The following is an 8673-nucleotide window of genomic DNA, read 5'->3' as shown; positions in this document are numbered from 1 at the left end:
CATATCCAGCCATTATGTTCCAGGTACTTTGCTAGGCACTAGAGATTCAGCAATGAACAAGACAGACAATCTTTTATGGATTTACAGTCTACAGGGGAATCAAACCTTAAAGAAATAAGGACACAGATAATTAGGTAATTGCCATCATGATAAGCTCTATAAGGGATGCTATGAGCAGAAAAGTTCATCTAGTTCACAGGTGCGATGGGATCAGCAAAGTCCTCCCCAAGGAGGTGATGAGGATGAGTAGGATTCACAGAAAAAGATTAGATGGGGGCTGTGGGAATGTCATTTTAGCTAAAGGGAACAATATGTGCAAAGGTCCTGTGATGAGAAGGAATGTGTTACGTTTTAGGAGGTGGAAAAATGCCAGTGTATTCTTCCTAGAGCAGAGATTGACAAACTTTTCCTGGAAAGGCCATACAGTAAATATTTCGTGCTTTGAGGCCATATGGTCCTTGTAGTAAATACTCAACTTTGCTGTTACAAAGGCAGCCACAAACAATATGTAAATAAATGGCTGTGTCTGTGTTTCCAGAAAACCTCATTTAACAAAAACAGGGCCCAATATGGCCTAAGGGCAGTTGTTTGCTGACCCCTATTCTATAGCATACTGAGAGGACAATGGTATGAGAGGAAACTGATGAGGTAGATAGAACATCCTTATGAAGCTTATGAAGCTGGTATTAATTTCTCCAATTTATGCATGGGGAAATTGTGGTTCAGATACGTGAACTAACTTGATTAAGGACACCCAGTTAATAGTTGGCAGATCCATAATTCAAAAGTAGTCTGTTTGACTCCAAAGATCATGTCCCTCTCTTCTTTAAAAAAAAAAAACAAACTTTAGGGCTGGCCTGGTGGTGCAGCGGTTGGGTTCGCACGTTCTGCTTTTTGGCAGCCCAGGGTTCACCGGTTCGGATCCCAGGTGCGGACATGGCACTGCTTGGCAAAAGCCATGCAGCGGTAGGCATCCCACGTATAAAGTAGAGGAGGATGGGCATGGATGTTGGCTCAGGGCCAGTCTTCCTTGGCAAAAAGAGGAGGATTGGCAGCAGTCAGCTCAGGGCTAATCTTCCTCAAAAACAAACAAACTTTATTATTTTATGTGGTTACAGATGTAACAGTTATTCAAATATCAAACATTACATAAATATATAATGTAGATGATCCATGACCTCAAAATCTCAACTTTCCAAAAATCTCACTATCAATAATGTAGTATATACTCCTCTAACTCCTTTTTTATGTAGCTATAACATTCCATTTAAAAATAAAAATGGGATTATATTATTCACACTGTCTATAACACCCTCCCTTTTTTTTTTTACTTCTGGCATTACTTTACTACCAATATAACGTGGGCATTTTTTCATGTCAATATCAATATATATGGATCTACCTAATTATTTATAATGATGTATCATAGTTCATTGAAGGATTTAACCAGTTTCCTATTAGTGGATATTTGGGTGGTTTCCAATGCAACTTTGAATATCCTTGCTCTGACAGCTTTAGGTGCTTGTGCCACGTCTGTGGTCGTACCAACTCTCCTAGACTCTGTGGAGTTACAGGACCTTCCATTCAGCATGCTTTTGGGGCATCACATGGCTCCTTGGGATCATTTCCTTTCTTAAATATACAAATAATGACAGCTTTGAATAAAGATTTCTTCACTGGAACAATTCTTATATATTAAAACAAAATTCTGATATCTAGGAAAATCTGTTTCATTGCTCAGCACGTGAAATACCATATTTTATTCCACAAATATTTTCTTAAGTGTCTACTCCATGCCATGCACTGACCGAAGCAATGGGGACACTGATGAACAAGACAGACAAGGTCCTTGCTCTCCTGGACTTTAAATTCGTAATCACTTTTACTTTATTTAGATTGTACTACCTGGATCTACCATAGAAAACAAAATTCACCTTGCATTGAGAACCTAACTTTTGCTGACTATGAAATGAAGAAATAAGAAGCTTGGAAATTTAGTTTTCATGATATTCCCTCAGGCCTCAAATAACTCAAAGCTGTAACTACTTGCTTCTTAAATTGGATATTTTTGATTATAGTATAGTATTGGCATAAGGATAAACATATCAATGGAACAGAATTGAGAATCCAGAAATAAACCCATATATCTATGATCAATTGATTTTTGACAAGGGTGCCAAGATCACTGAGAGAAAAAAGTAGTCTCTTCAACAAATGGTGCTGGTACAACTGTACATCCACATACAAAAGAATGAAGTTTGACTGTTACCCACACCATGTACAAAAAGTAACTCACAATGGATCAAAGACCTAAATGTAAGAGTAAAACTATAAAACTCTTAGAAAGAAACATAGGAGTAAATTCTCATGACTTTGGATTTGGCAATGGTTTCTTAGATATGACACCAAAGGAAGCACCAGCAACAAAATAAAAACTAGATGAAATGGACTGCATCAAAATTGAAAACTTTTGTGCATCAAAGGACACTATCAAGAGAGTGAAAAGACAACCCCAAAAACGAGAAAAATATTTGTAATCACAAATCTGGCAAGGGTCTAGTACCCAGAAAATATAGAGAACACTTACAGTTCAACAGCACAATTAAATTATGGGCAAAGGACTTATATAGACGTTTCTCCAAAGAAGGTATACAAATTGCCAATAAGTCTCTGATATCATAAGTTCAATATCATAAGTCACTAGGGAAATGTAGATCAAAAACACGAGATACCACTTCACACCCACTAGGTTGGCTATAATAATAATTTTTTTTTTTTTGAGGAAGATTAGCTCTGAGCTAACATCTGCCACCAATCCTCCTCTTTTTGCTGAGGAAGACTTGCCCTGAGCTAACATCCTTGCCCATCTTCCTCCACTTTATATGTGGGACACCTACCACAGAGTGGCTTGCCAAGTGGTGCCATGTCCGCAATCAGGATCTGAACCAGCAAACCCTGGGCCACCGAAGCAGAACATGTGCACTTAACTGCTGCACTGATGGGCCAGCCCCTATAATAATAATTTTAAAAATCATTTTAAGTGATTTTTATCATTAAATCATTACATTTTTAATCATTTTTATCATTTCTTTAATAAGATAAACATAGAATTAGCATATGACCCAGCAATTCCACTTCCAGATAGATACCCCAAAGGGCTGAAAACAGGTGTTCAAACAAAAACTCAAACATAAATGATCATAGCAGCACTGTTCACAAAAACCAAAAGGTGAGGGGCTGGCCCCATGGCTGAGTGGTTAAGTTCACGCGCTTTGCTGCAGGCGGCCCAGTGTTTCGTTGGTTCGAATCCTGGGTGCAGACATGGCGCTGCTCATCAAACCACGCTGAGGCAGCGTCCCACATGCCACAACTAGAAAGACTCACAACAAAGAATATACAACTATGTGTACCAGGGGGGCTTTGGGGAGAAAAAGGAAAAAATTAAATCTTTAAAAAAACAAAACAACAACAACAAAAAAACCAAAAGGTGAAAACAACCCAAAGGTCCATCAATGGATGAGTGGATAAACAAAATATGGTATATTTATAAAATGGAATGTTATTCAGCCATTAAAAGGAACAAAATACTTACACATGCTACAACACAGATGAACCTTGAAGACAGTACATGAAGTGAAAGAAGCTAGACACAAAAGGTCATGTATTGTGTGATTCCATGTATATGAAATATCCAGAATAGGCAAATCTATAGAGACAGAAAGCAAATTAGTAGTTATTTAGGGATGAGAGAATGAGGGGTTGGGAGGAGGGCAATATTTAAAGAGTAAAGTTTCTCTTTGAGGTGACGGAAATATTCTAAAAAATTGACTGTGGTGATGGTTGCACCTATCTGTGACTATATCAAAAACCATTGAATTACATACTTTAATTGAGTGAATTGTATGGTATGTGAATTATATCTCAATAAGGCTGTCCAAAAAAAAAAGACATGGGATTTGGCAATATCAACTAGAGCTGACATACTCTGATATGCAAACCCTATGACCCAGCATTGTAATGTTCATCCAAAGATCTGTACAAGAATGTTCACAGTAGTACTGTTAAAACTAGACCTAAAGTGGAAACCTAAATGCGCCTCAGCAGTAAAATGGATAAATTGTGATATATTCAAATAATGAAATGCTACACAGCAATGAAAAGGAACAAGCTACAACTACATGCAACAATATAAATGAATCTCCAGAACATAAAATTGAGCAAAAGAAGCCAGACTCAAAAGAATACATTCTGTATGATTCCATTCACATAAAGTTAATACCTGGGGAGCCTAATCTACGGAGTTAGAAGTCAGGATACTGTTTACTCTCAGGAGTCTTGGTAATGACTGGAAAGGGAGCATAAAGAGGCTTTTGTGGAGCTGGTAATGTTCCATTTCTTAATTTGTGTTGGTTAGATGTTCACTTTGTGAAAATTCATCAGGCTTTATTTACCCTTATGATTTGTGTAATTTTATGTGTTTATGTTATACTCCAATAAAAAATTTTAAAATTTCAGAATATTTTTGAACACACATTTTTAAGTCCTAAGAATATTTCTCCTTTTTTTTTTCTTTTTGGTCATTCCTTGATACTCTTCAATTTTTTTCAGTTGTGTAGTTATCACTCTATTTCTATTTTTCAATCTTTTTTCCTAAAAGCAAGCCATTGCTTGTCCATATTAAGCCTTTATACAAAGCAGAAGTGTCCCCTCTTCAAGGCACTTTATTTCCTATTGTCTGAAAATTGTGGCCTGATTTTGTAATAATGAGGCACTTTACTGCCATCTAGTGGTAAATTGTCACAACGAAGTTATAAATTGCATCGTCTACCAGTGAACAGTGCCCACCTAGAGGTGATGTCCTCCTGCAAGACACAACTTGCCAACTAAATGTGGTAACCTTGTTTGGCACTATTGTGATGAACCCCACAGACAGTAGAATGTTGATGCTCTCTAGATGGTTTTGTTCTTACTTTCTTTTTTCCTGTCTGATGCTGTTCTTAAAGACATGGTTCAAGTATTCACAATCAGTCTTATCACTGCAAAGCTTAAGCCCATTTGGACAAACATGAAAGCAGAAGTTCAGTAAATGCTAATATTATTGTTCATATCAAAGAACAACTGATTTTCTTCTTCTTTTTACCAAATTCTGGATCCATAACAATCATGAATGTCTTAGGACTGTTTTTCTTGCTCAAAATATTCTGTGAAACAGCCTGAGAACCTCTTCACAGGCCTGTGTTAACCTGCTGCTTATTGAGTCTTCATAAGTGCTAGGTACTCTTCTAAACATTTTATATCTACCAATTCACTTAATTCCCTACTAATTCATTTAACTAATCCTCCTCTGGAAGGTGCCCTTATTATCATCAGCACCTTACGGATGAGGCAACTGAAGCACTGAAAAGTTAGGTTGTATTACAAGTGATAATATTACAAAAATACCTTCTTTGGGGAGCTTACAGTATATTAGGGACACGAAACAAAATGAAAACCATGTAAGGATTTAAAAACAAACAAAGGAGAAAGTACTTTGGACCCCGCCGGACAAGTCATTTTTCTCCTTTTGGTCTCAGTTTCCTCATCTGTGTAAGAACGAAGTGGATTTTCCCCAAGGTCACGTAGCTAATAAATGGCAGACGTAGAATCTGAACTTGAGTATCTTGGCTTCAGACCCCAACCTCATAATCGCTATGCTGGACTTAGTGCCAGTTCTTGTCCTGTTTCTGTTCCTTTGCTGCCTTCCTGTGGGCAACAAATATTTGTGTTGCCTGTGCTCCTGCTATTTTCACCCACAAGATGTGTACGTGTCCAAGCGGGCCCCTGTCTCCAAGCTCCCTACATCCTTGCTAATCCCAGGAAAATCTGTGACCTTTTGGGTAAGGACATGGATAATAAGGTGAAAAAATGAGGATGGTGGCTCAGGTTCTGGCATTTTTTTTTTAAATTGTGGTGTGCAAGATGACATGAGTGGAGTGGTATTAAAATAGAGCCAGAGGAGCCATGTCAGAGGAATTGCCTTGCACGTCTTGTTTTATCTTCCAAACTGGACCAAACTGCCAACATTCCAAGAAGTCAGTAAGGACAAGAATATCCTGTCTATAAGGACTGATGGAACTGGACTTTGCTAATAACCAGATCACTAACCAAATAATGAAGTACCGGTGTAGACTTTTGCTTGATGATTGACCCTCAGGCCAATCTATGAAGTACAAACCTAGTCTCACCTCATCTAGCACCAATGAACCTTTCTTTAAGACAACTCACCTCATCCTCTCTTTTCCCATAAAAACCCTAAGCCCCTCTCCTGTCACTGGGATGCTATTTGGGTTTCTATCTGAAGCTGTGCTCCCCGAATTGCAATTCTTTGATCCCAAATAAATGCTTTGTCTCTTAAATTGGTTTCTGTTTTTGTAGGTTGACAGTGGTAAAATATGCATAACATGAAGTTTGCCATTTTAGCCCTTTTTAAGTATACTGCTCTGTGGCATTAAGTATATTCACATTGTTATACAACCATCACTACTATCTATCTCCAAAACTTTTTCATCGTCTCCAGCTGAAACTCTGTACCCATCAAACAGTAGCTTTCCATTCCTCCCCCCCTGTAGCCCTTGGCAATCACTATTCTACTTTCTGTCTCTGTGAATTGGACTACTCTAGGAAACTCATATAAGAGGAATCATATCATATTTGTCCTTTTGTGACTGGCTTATTTTACTTAGCATAGAGTCTTCAAGCTTCGTCCATGTTGTAGCCTGTGTCAGGGTGTCCTTCCTTTCTAAGGTTGAATAATATTCCGTTGTATATATACACTACATTTTGTTTATCCATGCATCTGTCTATATACACTTGGGTTGCTTCCATGTTTTGGCTATGGTGAATAATGCTGCTAGGAACATGGGCATACAAATAACACTTCGAGTCCCTGCTTCTACTTTTTTGGGGTAAATATCCAGAAGTGGAACTGCTGGATCAGATGGTAATTCTATGTTTAACCTTTTGAGGAGGCACTAAACTGTTTTCCACAGCTGGTGCACCATTTATATTCCCACCAGCAATGCATAAAGGTTCCAATTACTCCATATCCTCACACCAACACTGGTGATTTTATGTGTGTGTGTTTTTTAAAATATAATAGCTATCCTAATGGATATGAAATGCTCTCATTGTGGTTTTGATTTGCATTGCCCTAATGACTAGTGATGTTGAATGTCTTTTCATGTGCTTATTGATCATCTGTATGTCTTCTCTGGAGAAATGTCTATTCAAGTCTTTTCTCCATTTTTAAATTGGATTTTTGTTGTTGTTGAGTTTCTAGAATCTTTCAGAGCTTTCTCATCTCTAGAAATTTTTGTGAGACTTGGAGGTGTGTGGATATGTCATCTCAGCCTCTGGGATGGCTGGCAGGACCCTTGTCTCTGCAGGATGAAATAAACAGAGTTTCTCATTCAGTCTTTCAGATTAATTAATTAATAAAATAATTCATTAATTGGATCATTATCCTATGACTCATTCTTTGGGTATATCAGATTTTCAGGCTAATACAAGAATATATGCTTATATATTTACATGAAGTTCAAGAACTGTCAAAGTTGATCTATGGTGCTAGAAGTCAGAATAGTGGTTACCTCTGGGAGAGCAAGTACTGACTGTGAGGGGACATGCGTCAGGAGACAAAAAGAAACTTTCTGGTTTGATAGCTCTGTAACTTGATCTGGCAGGTGGTAACACAAGAACATAGGTAAACATTTATTAGATATGCACTTAAGATGTTTGCATTTTTCAATATGTAAATTATGCCTCACTTTTTAAAAGTTAAAAGAAAAAGCTTTAAAAAAAACCTTTTCTTCCCCTCTAGTAAATCCTTTTGGTGTCAATTTCATAGGCTCAAAGGTCTGAGGTGCCCCCTTGTGGCCGCCTGTGGTTCTCTTAATTTTTCTCTGCCCTTTTGGACCCAGCACCCAGCACAGTGCCAAGGATTCACAGACACAACAAATACTTACTGGGCACCTACTCTGTGCCAGGCACTGTGCTATGTGCTGAGGAAACAGCGGCGAACAAGATGGATAAATTCTCCTTCCTTATGGAGTCCACAATCTAGTGGCAAAGATAGGGAGTAAACAACCTAATGCCTCCTGTTGAGAACAAGTAAGAGAGCCTGCCTGAGGAGAGGTGGAAGAGGGTGTCCTTGGGGTATTCATGTTGGAGCTGGGATCTGGAGGCTGTTGAGTTATCTCTAAGGGAAGAGAGCATTTCAGGCAGAGGGATCAGCATGTGCAAGCATCCTGAGAAGGGAGGAAGTATAATATATGAAAAAGATGACTGTAGTTACAGCCCCGAGAGAGGCGAAAAGGGCCCTGAAACAAGTCTGGAGATGTGGGAAGGGCAACAGTAAGAGATTTATTTGGCCTTTGTCTTAAGAGCAATGTGGAGCCATCAAATAGTTTTAAATAGAAGAGGGACATAACCAGATTTCTGACTTAGAATCATTACTCTGATAGATCGGAGAGAACCAGGAAGGATGTGAAACGGCCATGGATGGCTACTGCACAAGTCCAAGCACCCAGTGTGTGCTCAATATTTATGGAAGTAAAGGACTCTAGACTCCTTTTTTTAGATGAGACCAGTATGCCTGAGCTGGGCAGTTTACAATCCACCTGCTCATCTTCTGTC

The sequence above is a fragment of the Equus quagga genome, chromosome 12 (genome assembly GCF_021613505.1).
Source record: "Equus quagga isolate Etosha38 chromosome 12, UCLA_HA_Equagga_1.0, whole genome shotgun sequence".
NCBI lineage: Eukaryota > Metazoa > Chordata > Mammalia > Perissodactyla > Equidae > Equus > Equus quagga.
Note: the sequence above shows the minus strand (reverse complement) of the source record.